Genomic DNA, 14927 nt, shown 5'->3' on the forward strand with positions numbered 1-14927 from the left:
GAGAAATATTTTCAATAGCAAATCATCAATATTTACCCCGACAATGTGAAGAGGTTTGTTCATCCATTTCAATTGTCGATTTTCAAGGGGATGGCTGGGGGTGAGTTTTATGAGAAAAAATGTGATTTAGTAAAAGATGTTTTATGCTGAGAGCGGAGGGGATATTTTTGCATATATACATTCAAGGAGAATGCAAATTTAACGGCTTATTTCGAAGGCAAAATGTTTAAAGCTTTTTGTTCGTGAAAATTCATTCAATTTTAATCAAAAGAAAATTGTTCAGGGAAAGCTTTCTGATTTTTTTTTGCAAAAAAATATTCTCAGAAAGCTCTTGAAAATTTCTCCTAATTTATTCCAGCAATTAAATCTAATTTAATTTCAATCAAATATTCATATAAATTCCAAATTTTCATTCAAACAAATATTTAATTTATTTTCAATGTGTTTATGAGAAGAGCTTTGACAAACATTGCCAATTTATGCGTGGGTATAATCTTTCCTAATCAACTGTTTGAACAATAGAGCAAAAACGAATCGATAAACCAACTAATTCTAGGTAATTTTATTAAACTTCAATATTCAACCACCAATTTATACGATGATGGCAATTTAGCTCACCCCCAAATGCAATTGCGAAATTGGGAGGATAAATTGCACAGCTCTTTCGTTTTCCATTCGTTTCGACCAAAATCGCGCTGGATGGAAATTGGCGAATTGGAATTTGGAAATATGTGGCAAATTTAGTGGCAATGTCGTCATAATTTACTAATTTATCGCCCCCAAAAGCTCCCCACCAAATTCACTACTCAATATACACGAAAAATCCAAAGGGGTGTGAGACATTGACCGGTTGAATTTTCTCTCACTCTCCCCCCATCGCAAAGCTTCATAAACCCACAAAAAACCCTCTCAGCATTCTAATGGAAATTTATTTCGTATTGGGGAAGTTTTCTGCATTGAGCTTTCTATATATGTGAGGAAAAGCGCGTACAAGTGCCGTTAAAGTCAAAACACTGAGAAAATTTGTTGTGATTTTCAATTGATGGTATTGCAGAATAAGAGGCAAAGGTCTCAAGCACACTCTTTTGCACTCACAAAGCACTTTTTTTTCTTCTTCTTACCACCCTTCAAGTAAAAGCTTCTCAAGAGCTTTTTTTTCTAACAGACAATCTTACACAAAAGTAAGAGAGCATTTTTCACGCTAAAATTTTCCACCCCCGTAAGCATAAAATTTGCGACTTTGTGTCTTATTTGTGGGAAATTTCTTCATACAGCATGATTCATTTTTTTTTGGTGCTGCTTTTTCATAGCCAGGAGAAAATTTATTAGGATGCCTCGGCGGAATTTTCATGGCGATGGAATCAAACGTGTCTTGTGGGGAAAAATTCATATTTTTTGGCCACAAGAAAAACGTCTCCATGGTGCGGTTAATTTTCTTCCAGCATGAATCTCAATCTGTTTACTCCCAAACGTGCCGTGTGGTCTTCTTCATTTACTCATGGGGGTGGGTGGGCGGTGTTTAAGGGGGTTGAAATTTACACAAGGAGCCTCGTGGAAAGCCCTTCTTCTCAACAGTTTGTTTGTGAAAATCTTTCGTTTGCCAGGAGAGTCTGACTGAATCCCATTTCATTTTATTTTTTAGATTTTAAAATACAATTTTAGGGGAGAGAATTTTAAAAAACCCAAAGAGAGTCCCTTTAGAGTCAAAGGTACAAAATTTTTATTCAAAAATTATAAAATAAATATCATTTTCAGCAAATATTCGCTCTAATATTTTTCTTAAATCACTTTTTATCAATTTTCAACGTCTTAGAACATTTTTGAGTTAATTTTCTTCGGCAGAGAACTCAATAGAAAACCAATGCAGCATATGCTTCTTTGAAAACTATCCCACAATAAAAATTCTAACTAAAACTCCCACAAAATACACAACGTGTAAAAAGCCAAAAGAGAAAGCTTTCGTGAGCTTTCGAGCAACAACATCACCTCCACCCTATATAAGTAACTTCCAGATGATGCATTTACGCAATTTTCCTTAAGCCACAAAAGCCACAGAAACCTCAAAACAGATGCCTAACATGATTGAATGGTGGCTCAGATAGAACATGACGCACATAACCATTCATGGTCCAACCACAAAGTTATCCATCGTCTTATTTGTCTTGACAAAAGGGCAGAAAAAAAAATTGATTGCGCCATGAAGGAAAATCAAAATGAAGTTGGATAAAAAGAAAACTTTCCAGACAAGGCTGATGACCCGGAATTCCTCTTTTTCCATCCTTCCGCCAAAAGCAACATAATTAATATTTCTCTACATGTCAGTACTCAATGGGGTCCGTGCTTTTGGTTGAGATTTGCAGAAAGGATGTGGGGAAAGAAGACTCACAGCATGGCTAAGAAAAAGCCGGAAGGCTGACTTGGGAGTTTTTATTGTTCCTCTATAGGAGAAGAAAGAATTTTTGGTTGAATAAGCTGTGCGAGTTTATTCGGCAAAGGCGATACAAAGATTGGCTTTTTTTCTTTTCAACTAAACACGATTGTCATGCCTCCACTATTGGGGAGCTTTTGCCTGGCGGTGATTAATAGACTAATGTCGCTATTTGACATAAAATCGTTTTTCTTCTCCCCCTCATCACATCCCTTTCCCAACATCCCCCGCATTGCTCCATCCCGTTAAAGTTTCTTGTCCTGGTCAAAAAGGCAACCATTCACCGTGCAGCAGGGAAATGTGAATGGAAATGTGATTTACTCCACACGGGGGTGGAGGCGATTCCTATAAATCTCCGTATTTTTCATTTCACGGTCCCTTTTTTTTTCTCCTTCCTCTCTTGACTTCATCTCCGGCTTTTTCACACAGGGATGAAAATGAGAAGAAAAAAGGGACGAGCTACCAAAAAGGAAGAAAGTTTAGAATCATATGAGATGAAGCTTTTCTCCCTCTTCGGAAGTGCAAAAGGAATAATCAATGGAGCTTTTCTTGAAGTCTTGAGGGTGACTCGATGTAGCTTCAGGATATGTAAGTTGAGTTTTCACAAAATTAAGGACTTTTTTCGGAGTCAAGGAGCATCCGCTGCGAGTTATTGACTTTGTGTAGGGGAGGATGTATTAATAAATGGTTTTAAACTTTCTCAAGGAGTCATCGCCGTTTTCTTTATTAAGGGAAGGAAGTGGTTGCAATATCTCTATTAAAAAACGATGTTAATTCAACAAAAATGACTCTGGTGTATTTAATAAAGTTTATCTAAAGGATGAAAAGCTTTGTTTTTGCAAATAAAATTTAAAAAAGGCGGGTTTCTCAAGAGACATCTAACTGTAATTTTGTTTCATAGCTTGGAACACCATTTTAGGAAATTATTTGTTCTGAAGATTTCGCGTTAAAAAAATATATATTTTTAAAACAATTTGATTGATTTATTTGCACTTTAATTTCTTTACAATAATGTTATACATTAAGAAAATAAATTATTAAAGTACAGCGACATCTGTTGGCAAAAAATAAACACAAACTATGACCACGCCTTATAGTATGTAATGATTCTCAGGGAATTTGTTAATTTAATGATTTGCTAAATAATAAAAGGGGAATTATTATAATGGATAAAATAATAACTACAATTAAATAGCCATGTTTCTTAATGAAATCATATTCACTTAAATAGAGACTTTCTCTAAGAATTGTTCTATTTAAAGCGCATTTGTTGTGTGTGGTACAAATAAAATTTTCATCACATTTTCCCACAAATACATTATTGATTTGAAATTTTTCAACAGATAATTGGAAAATGTTAGAAAATTCTACAATTAAGGAATTTCTTTGGGAAATCCCTTTACCAAGATGATGTTCAGGTGCCAAAAACCACGCACTAATTTCACGAAAAGATTCCAAAGAACTATCTGCGTATTCTACACAGTTCCAGAGTATTAGAATATCGGTGGATTTGTTGTACCAAATATAGGTATAAAATTGACCAATATCTTGGCATTCTTTATTGGAACTATTTGTCCACATTTGTGGTTTGCTTAGAGAATGTTGCTTATTGGAAAATTCGTCTACTAACAGTCCAGGTATGAAGAATGTCGCACAGCTATTATTTGTCCACATAGCGTATCTCTCACAGTAAAATTCAACGTAAAAATCTGCAGCTAATGTTCTATTTGGTGATACATTTTGCTGACATCTAATGTGAAACATTAGTTGTTGTAGTTGTAGGTAAGGATTAACAAATATACTCAAGTACTTCCCTGAATCCGGTAATTGGGCAATTGGAATAAAATTGATTGCTCCTAGATTTGAAGAAAGTACCGATTCCAATCCAAAAATTGAATAAATTTCACTGCAATTAATATGAGATAATGCAAAACTTTCAGGTGGACTACACTTTCCTTTAATTCGAACACTAAATGTGGGTTTTCTTTGAAGAAAAACCAATGCACACAATAACAGAATTATAATATGATTTAAATGCATTTTATTTTATTAAATCGTTAGGCTTTAATACGTCTACACTATCCGGAAGTTCGTCACTATTTCCTATACTTTATGTAGACCCACAATAAGCTTGCTTTAGCTGCAGTGGATTGGAAGCGATCTCAGTCGCGGCCACCCCAAACAAATCTGAATCTATACTTTATGTACTACTACGAAGCATAAAACATCTTATGAAATTCCATTTATGGAAACATAATTCCCCTGTTGCAATAGAACTTTCTAAACTGTTTATGCAATAGAAAAGTTAAAAGTTTCTTTGGGTTTAATTTCCTGATGAAAATGAGCTTTTAATCTATTTTGTGAATTTCTTACAAAATAAATTAATCAAAAACGTCGCTGGAAAAAGAAATTACTCGGCACTTGTATTATTTTTTTTAATAACCGCTTGGCCGCGCTGTAATCAGTATGAGGGACGCCGGAAAGCTTTGAAATCTTCTAAGATTGATAATCAGAATGTTTCTTGAAATTTTTATTCAATAATTTCATTTTATCGCTTGATTTTAAATTAATAAACAATAAATTGATTGAAAATATAATAGGATTCAAAATAAATCACAACATCCCTTTTTTTTTAAACATTGTTGACTCTATGGCATTTTTTTTTATAATTATTTAATAGTTTTTCCAAAAATATTTGCAGAAAAATAATAAAATAAACAACAATTTTATTAATCTTTAATTAAATTAATTTAGTTTGGGTTGACCTACCGTCCCTAGGCTGACGCAATCGGAAGGATTTATCCTAAAGCATCAAAAACAAAAAAAAATAAATATTAAAGTAAAATAAATGAAAAGTAGCGAAATCTATTGATAAAACGCATTTTATTTAAAAATTTTATTGATTTTATGACTTACAAAAAATTAATAAGAAAATTATGATAACACCCAAAGCAATTACCACAATTAAATAGACATATTTCTTATAGAAATTATCTTGGTCAAGTTGAAGATTTTGCTCAAAAGTGAAAAGAATTGTTCTATTCTTAGAACATCTCTTGTGGCTAGTACAGATAAAGTTTTCATCACATGCTTCTAAAAATTCATTATTAATTTGAAAACTATTAACAGGAATTTGAAAATTATTTGAAAATTTCTCTATTAAGGATTTTCTTTGGGAAATTCCTCTCTGAAGATGATGTTCAGGAGCCAAAAACCACGCACTAATTTCACGAGAATTTTCCAAGTGTTCAATGCAATTCCAAAGGACTAGAATATCAGTGAATCTATTCCACCAAACATACGTATAAAATTGATCAAAATCTTGACATCCTTTCACGGAATTATTTACCCAAGTTTGAGGTTTGCTCAGTGAATGATATTTCTCGGAAAACTCATCTACTAATAGTCCAGATATGAAAAACGTCTCACAGCTACCATTTGACCACATAGGATACCTATTGCAGATGAATTCAACGTATATATCTGCTGCAGATGTTCTATTGGGTAATGTAGCTTGTTGGCATTTAATGTGAAACATTAGATGCTTCAATGTCACATAAGGATTCCGAAATACGCTTAAATATTCCCCTGAATCTGGCAAAAGAGCAATTGGAATAAAATAAGTCGCCCCCAAATGCAAAGGAGCTGCAGATTCGTGTCCAAAAATTGAAAAGATTTCATTGCAGTTGATTTCGGAGAATGCAAAACCTTCAGGTCGTCCACATTTTCCTTCAATTCTAATACAAAATGAGGGAATAATTTGAAGAAAAATTAATGCACTCAGAATGTTTTTAAAAGGCATATTTTTTTTAATGAAACCTCTGGGCTCTCTAATACGTCCACACTACCCGGAAGTCCGTAACTATTAGCTATGTTTTATGTTGGTACTACTAAGCATTGAATTGAACATCTTATGAAATTCCTTTTATGGAAACATAATTCCCCTGTTGCAATAGAACTTTCTAAACTATTATAGTTTATGCAATAGGAAAGTTGAAAGTTTCCTTGGAATTAATTCTCTAGGATAAAAATGAGCTTTTAATCTGTTCTATGAATTTATTACAAAATAAATTTATAAAAAAACGCAACTGGAAAAATATTATTTGCTTCTTGTATTATTTTTTTTTTAAATAACCGTTTGGACGCGCTGTAATCAGTGTGAGGGACGCCTAAAAAAGCATTAAAACCTTCTGAGATTAATAATCTGAAGGTTTCTTGTATTGTTTAAGCTCATTTCTTCTCTTGATATTAAAGTAAAAAAAAATAATTTGATTGGAAATTACAGGAGATACAAAAGAAAAAGAAATCACAAAAGTTTATTTTCAAATTCCCGCTTGAGTGCGCTGTAAGCACTGTGAGGGACGCTCTTATGCTTTCTTTTAGGTCTTAAAGATTAAAAGATCATAAAGTTCATTTTAGCTCTGGGTGAATATTTCAACGTCATGTAAATCACAAAACGTACCACACTGAAAAAGCTTTTTGAGCATTTTTTCCAGCTTTTATGGTAGATTAAAAATTTAACCATATATATTGCGAATCTCCCACAAGCCCTATTCCCAATGTATGTATTCATAGAACCGAAATGAATGCTCCACATTCCCAATCAAACCCCCATTTCTCTCCTTCCGTTTCGAAACTCTCATGGAAATTTTTCCACAATATACGTTCTCTCTTGCTCTCCGTGGTACGAGATTGAATTTAAATTTCAATATGTGGTAAATTTTGCTTGTGGTGGGTTTGTGGGTGGAATTTCCATTGGATTACAAGCTGAATACATAAATAAGGAGCAGCTCAATGTGCATTCTTCATAACTCGTAGGTATACCCCATTTTTATTACAAAAGCCCCCGCCAACATCGACGAGCGAGTACAGAAGAAGAATCTTTTCGTGTGTGTGGCAAAAGTTCTCGAGAGCCCCGAGAGAGCTTTTTTCTTGCACACACGACGCCGGCGATGAGCATCACGGCGACTCAGAGACCTGCTCCTTGAGGATTTCCAACAAATATAATCGACTTTGGCGCTCTTTGGCCTCGTGATGAAATTGAGACTCAACTCAACTTCAGTCCAAATCTCGATTTCACGCCATCAAGTTCATTTCACGGCTCTTCTTTTATTTCTCCTCAAGCTTTTGCCGGCTTCCACACGGCTGAGCTTTTCCACAGTGAAAGTGAAAGTGTTGTAAATTTCTCTGTGCTTGACATTTTTTTACTCGTAGGACAATTTAAAAAAAATTTAAAGGGATATTTGAAGATTTTTTAGAGAATAAATTTAGGTGATTTTTTTTACTAATAAATTTCTTCGATATATAGAATGTTTAAAGGTGCTTTAAAGCTATGAAAAAGCTTTAATTGAAAATATATGTTTTCTTGGGTGAGTTAGATGGAGAAATTATGAAGACGTACATTTGAGAATCATTCCCACCCACTCGTGCAGCCCACAGAAATTCGTGGGGGTGGAAATTAATGGAAAGTGGCATCGATGAGGAAAAAACGACGTCAATTAGCATAATTGGTGAGAAAGTTCGTGGAAAGAACTTGCACGCGATCCCAGCTAAATTGAAATTCATCCACTAAACTTGAACTTTTGCCGTCACCCAAAAACTTCTTCACAACCCCTCGCAAGGGGCTCCCCCCGCCATCTCGCTAGTGAAATTTACCCCCAAATCAGTGTTGAAGAAAACATGCAATTTGTCTGATATGAAAAACACACCCTCAATTGAAAGTGATTCACAAAACACCCACACCCCCGCAATGAAATTGGGACAAGAAGAAGAAAAAAATTCCAAAGAGATGTGAAAGAATATTTCTTGTGACTTGCAGCATTTATTTTTAGAAGATTAAAGTGCGTGTGTGGGTGCAAAAAGAAACCTTTTTGGCATTAATGAGCAGTGACGGTGCAGTGTTAAGAGGATTTTCACCTTTCTCACACTTGGGGGTCGCCCTGTGGTTGAAATTAATCACAATTAACCCACAAAATTCACCCAAAAATATCCACACAAAATCCCCAATCTCCGGTGTTGTCTTTTTTATGAGTTTCTTTTTTGCTTCAATGAAAAATCCACCAACCATCAATCGAGGGGCTGTAAACTTGGCAATTTTACAGCTCAGTGTGTAAATTTTTTAATACGATTTTTTTCTCTTTTTTTACGTTAAAGTCGTTATTTTTTTTAAGAAGGGTTATTATATGAGAAAAGTAATAAAAAATCTTTTTATTGCAGCTAAAATTTAATAATTGAAATTATTTTATGACTATTTGTACGTTAAAAAATATTTTTCTAGTTAGAAAAAGTCGTAAAATTGTCAATATCTTCTAAACTGTTGAAGATTCCTATTCTAAACATTTTTTTTTTAGAATAACTTCTCATCAATCTTCTCAGGCTACTTTAGAGGACGATATCTAAATTATAAATTTAGACACTCATTAACCCCCTGGAGATCGCGTAAAAACTGATTTATGCGACAATGAAACACGAAAAACGAGTAATTAAAAAATCCGCATGAATGAAAAGACGCGCGAGATTAATTAGCGAATTTTCGGGGGAGTAATTAATTTTATTTAATAAAACAAACCCAAACCCCGCCCCAGCAAACAACTGAACACACAGATCCCTCGCACACATTTTACGCTGAAAAATGTGCTTAAGTCAGTGATAATATTAAATCACAGCTATGATGTACTTTATCACTTTTATGGGGGATCCACTCTTTTGGGTGTATTGTTTATTGCATCGAAAATAATTTAGTGTTGTGAATTTTTGCCATTGCACGGATATTTTTCATGTGAAAAAAAGCAGCGAAACATATTTATGTGAATGACAAAAATACAAAGTGCACACAGAATTGCATGAGAAATGGCCTAGAAGTGTTCTGCCAGGAGAAACTTTAATTTCTGCCTTGAAAAATGGAGGAGAAACGACGAATCCCACCAGCGCTTATGCGTGCTTTGTCGTGGCCTCTACTGCCAGCAAGTGGAGCCCCCAAGGGGCACTCAGGGGGCAGCAATGAGCAAGAGAAGCATCCCAATGGAATTAATATCAACAATAATCACGCAGGAGGCATCACAACGTCACCAACATTCCAACAATTAATAACCACCAGGCGCCTCCTCTATCGTCACTACTACCCCGAAGGTGGATGGGGGATAATCATTATAATTGTCGGTGTTCTCGTGCAGACCCTCACGCACGGGCTGCAACTTGCCTTTGGTGTCTTCCTCATGCCCACCGAAAAGAAATTCAACCAAACATGGATTAATGCTGGTAAGTTTTTTTTTCTGTTAAGTTTAAACCTCAAATTCTCCTCGATTTTATTTTTAGCCCAAAATTTGTAACGGTCATATTTTTCCGTTTCATTTAAAATTAAAATTTCGAAATAAAAGTACCCAAATGGTAACAATTTTACAGGGATAAATTTTAGAACACTGTCTCACTTTGTGGGACAGCCGCATTTTTCCCCACCTTTTTTCCCTGGGATTCTTCCCAAAAAGAGTTAGTCTGTGTCAGTCTTCCTCTGTGAGCACAACCCGTGCTGGTGAAAAGACAAAATTGGCCACGAGGACGCCCCCCTGACCCGTTATGGGGCCCCAAGACGACGATCCGGCAAGTTATCCATGCCGGAAGACACAGAACATCCGACGGTGGACACTCAGTACCGTCCAGAGACGCCGCAACTGCGAGAGGCGCGACACAAATGCGCTGAGGACGTCGATCCATGGCAACGAGGGATTTATTCTGCGTGGGAGGCTAAGAGCTCCTTCGGGAGATACATTCCTCCGTCCAGATTCTTCCTCCCAAGCGAGGGCGAATGTGAGGACCAACGCGGGAGCAACTGTACGCATGCGGAAGCCCTGGAGATCCGCGAGAGATCCCCTTGAAACGGGATTTGGCACCGTGATAACGATGAAGATGAGAAGCCCCAGAAGGATGAGAGCAACGTCCGGCTCCTGGAGAGTCACGCCACGGGTTAAACTGTATGTATTCCCTTTTATTTTCCCCTCCCGTCCGAAGCACGGCGGAATTTATGTAAGGACGTTTAAAATTAAAAATGTAAAGTAAAGATTGCATTGGGAGAAATTATAGAAATTGCTAAAAGTGATGATAAAGTAAAAATTTGTTCTTTTAAATAAAAATCATAAAACCCAGCAATCCCTTGCTTTTTGAGTGTTATAAATTCATTCCATGTGAACGCAAAATGGTCTCAATGGTGCCCATTAATCACCAACAGAACCATCTACAAGCACTATAAAAGTCAATTAGGAGCACCCATAGTGTACAGTAGAGCACTCATGGGAAGTTTATGTAAATAAGTATGTTGAAAAAAAGGCCCCTTGACCCATCAAAAAAACAATTTTCACCCACTCAAATGCACACATTTTCCCCATTTTATGAATTCACACACAAATACAATTTATATATATTGTTGAAACCATAATAAACCCATTAGATGCAATTAATATTTATTCTGAGAGTCACGCAAATTTCACTGCACACTCCAAATAAAGCTCTTGAGTGTGGCAGAAAAAAAGTTGCAGAGAGAGAGAGCTTTTATTGCGAGCAGAGGGGTAAAAAGTCCAAATTGTTGCATGTTGGACAGGACTGTTAAATGCACGTTTTATTGAGCTAAAATTCCACGAGTTGTAAAAAGAAAATTATCGTTTCAACACATTTCTCCCTGCATGGGGAAGAAAATCCACTGAGGGGTGCTTAAGTAGGTATACAGTGAAACAAGGGGTTGCAATTTATGTGATATAGTGTACTGAAATATTACTCTTGGATATTATCTGAGAGATAAAATTACACAACGGAAAAGGAGTTTATTCATTTTTGTATGGAAAATCTTTCCCTTTGAGGAAATAATCTTGTAGCAGTTCAAGAAAATAATAAGAAAGGAATTCATGCACCAGCCATGTAAAAACTTCCTCTATCGCAGAACAAAATGAAATGGGTTGAAGAAGAAGTTTTTACACGGCCAGTGCATGAAATCCTTTCCCAAAAGACTTCCCATTTTTTTCCACTGAGATCAGCGTTGGGAAATCTCATAAAACATTTGACTAAAAACGAAGAGTATGACGTCACTATTGTGTTTTTTTGGCTTTTCTTTTTTCAATGCATATTTTCAACGCATAAAATATTTTTATGCTAATTATTTTAGACGATGAATTAGACAATGTACTTTTATGCTTCATGCTTTGTAAAAAATAAAAACACAATAATGACGTCATTGTTTGAGTTTTTGAGCAAAAAATTGTTTAACGACCTCATATATATTTTTTTGAAATGTCTTATTGATTTTCTTTAAAAAATATTCAAAGAGACAAACCTCAAATGAAGCTAAAAAACATAAAACTCTTTTCGGGCGAAAAGGCAAACTATTTCTATCAGTGTACTCCACTTGTATGCATTTCATTTGTATTTGTGTATGTGGGGCCTTTTCCCGGCGTGCGCGACAATGTAGATTTCCGGCGGGTGGCAGAGGATCACACACACAACACATAAAAAATCAAAGAGAACAAAAAGGATAAACCCTCGAAGACCCTCAAATGGTTGGAATTGTTAGAATATGGTTAGAGATATTGGAAGGATGAATCCACAACACAGTTGATGTTGCCGCCACAAGCAAATTGGGAGAGTGTTGAAAAGAAAATGATGCCCACAGAGCCATTGGCAATAGCAATTTCATGCAAGATTTTTCTCTAGGGTTGGTACAGTGGTGGTCAAGAGATGTGGAGAGTTTGTGGGGTTGGTTCACCCACCCCCTAATACGCCCCAAAAGGTCCCCTGTCCACATATTTTTTGGCATATCTGCAAATGATGTTTGCACACTGAAAACTTGTTTTTCTGCATCGCTATATTGCCGTGTTAATGGTATTTTTATTTGTTTGCGATATTTTGCATTTTCCCATTCAATTTCTTTTTCGTTGTCTCCCTGTACCTCCATTTCACCGGACAGACTTTTCTTCTCCACACACACATCCCATGAATTGACTTTCGTGGCTTTTGATGGGATTTCATTGCAATCCTTTTTTCCTTTATTTTTTCAAGTTCATTCAATCCCTTTTTTTTATTTTTTAGCCTTTCTTTTCGTATAAATTGTGGTCGATGGTGCACCCTTTGGATGATTGTTTTGGGGGTGATTATTGCATATAACGTTGGCGTCATGTTGGCAAAACTTCCCAAAAGAATGAAAATTTGCATTTTTCACCCATTTCCCTCCCACCGAAGGGTCTTCTGCATTATGCAGAAAAATTTAGGAGAAAGAAAGGAGCTAAATCTAAGAAAAATTGGAATCTTCTTGTAGCTGCAAAGTGTGCAATAATTAACATTCTAAAATCCACAGTGCGATAAAAAGGCTACGTGTTGTGTTTTTTTACGGGGGATATTCAACACGGGGGTGTAAGAGGAGACTTTATGAGCCAATTTAAGGCTCCAAAAGGGTTTTTGGGAACAAGGGGTGTGTGTGCGAAAATGATATTGACTTTAAAGTTCCCGTGTGTGTTAAACTTCTCGAAAACTTTCTGTTGTACTCGTGTTTAAATTTATAGACTAAAAATAGCTTTTCACCATCCCTTTAGCACGCCCAAAACCCCCAGAGAGCTTTTCCCGAAGACTACAACACATATACAATATACATAGATTATTGGACGGGCGTGTGAGAGGAGCAATACCCAGCGACATCGTAACAATATTAATCCACTTGTGTGTTACTCGTGAATGGGATAATTTACATTTATCGACTTGTTCTCCCTTCAGCTACACATTCATTCATTTATTTCCAACATCACCCCCCGAAGCTCTCACACCCTCTCTCTCGTCCTTTGAAAAAGCTCTTCCTCAGTGAGCTTTTGTGTGCCAATGAATATTTCACGAAGGAAGGTTGACGCGAAGGCCCCTAAAGGCAGAGATTTTATTGCCTCTCCCATGGATTTTCTATTGATGAAAATTAACTTCTGAAGCCGATTTATCACTCCTCCATCCAAAACTTCCGTCATCTTTACCACCTACTCCTCCTCCTTCACTCTGGGTGCAGAAGTGTCTCTATATCGTAGTCAATTCCTGATAACAACTTGCCCTCATCAACATGTTTCCTCTTTCCGTGGGACGAAGGAAAAGCTCAAAGGTGGGAAAGCTCTCGCACCATTTGGGCGGAAAAATATATGTAGTGGTAAAAGTTTTCTGTGATTTTCTCTCTCTTCATGCCAAAAGCCACATCATAAAGTTCTCCTATATCCAACCTCATTTTATTTAGGAGTAAAAAGGCACACAAGGTACTCAATAAAGGGGCAACACTTCATGGCAGAACTTTTGCACATATATAGCTCTATCAACTTCCCCCTTTTGATAATTAGAATGTCGTAAAAACTTCAGCAATTAGCCGAGTTGACAGAGATTCTCTAAAGGAAGTTTTTAGTGGTTTTATTTATTGGAAATATGCAATAAAAAAATTGTTAGTAAATATTTTCTCATTAAAAGTTTGAATTTATTTATTTAGCGGTCATTCAAGGGTAATTAACCCACGTGCGTCATGTAAAGAAAACTTTCTATGCTTTTTTTAAATTAATTTTTCTTAAGGTAGCTTTACTGTCTTATAGAATCCTTGGGTGAAATTCACTAGTCAGAATAAGAATGACTTAAGTTTTTATAAAATTTCTTAAGAATCTTTAAGAAAAATCTCAAGATTTCCTATGAAAAATTTAAGATTCTTAAGTTCTTAAGCTAAACTTAAAATTTCTTAAGTTAGGCTGAATCAGGCCGTAAAAATCATAAAAATATGCATTTTGCATGATTCACTTAAGAAATTCAATGATTTATGTAAGAAAACTTAAGAAATCTTAAAGAATCGTGAGAAAATTTAAGTCTTTCTTAAGGAACTTTGAGACTGTCTGACTACAGTCGTGATCGTGCAGTAGGACCGTCGTCAAAAAAACTTCTCCGCGGTAAAACGGCTTCAAAATGAGGAATTTTGCCTTCGTAGTAGGACAATTGGTATCCTACTTTTCCAATAGTACTAATTGTCCCACTGCGAAGGCGAAATTCCTCATTCTGCAGCCGTTTTACCGCGGAGAACTTTTTTTGACGACGGTCCTACTGCACGATCACGACTGTAGTGAATTTCACCCCTTATCTAAATTAATAATAATTATAATAATAAAACTTTCAAAGTTCTTGACATGAGAAACATTGTGTATCAATTAGAAATTTTGAGGTTTTCGAAATATTTTTAGGTTAGGTTCTTTCATTCATGCTCTATAAGTGAAAGATAATTCATCTAATTTGATCAGATTTTATTTCTAAATTTTGTTTCTTCATTAATAATGATTTTCACAAATTTTCATCAAAATCGGTTCGATAGATTTCTTTGCAGTAAAAGAAAATGTAAAAATGTTTTTAAATATTAAGACGCCATGTTGAAAAATTCAAAAAATTATCCTCAATTGTTGTAAAAAAAAAATATTTAATGGATGTGAAAGAAATATTTAAACATATTAATGCAAAAACGGAACAA

Source organism: Lutzomyia longipalpis, chromosome 2 (genome assembly GCF_024334085.1).
Source record: "Lutzomyia longipalpis isolate SR_M1_2022 chromosome 2, ASM2433408v1".
Taxonomy (NCBI): domain Eukaryota; kingdom Metazoa; phylum Arthropoda; class Insecta; order Diptera; family Psychodidae; genus Lutzomyia; species Lutzomyia longipalpis.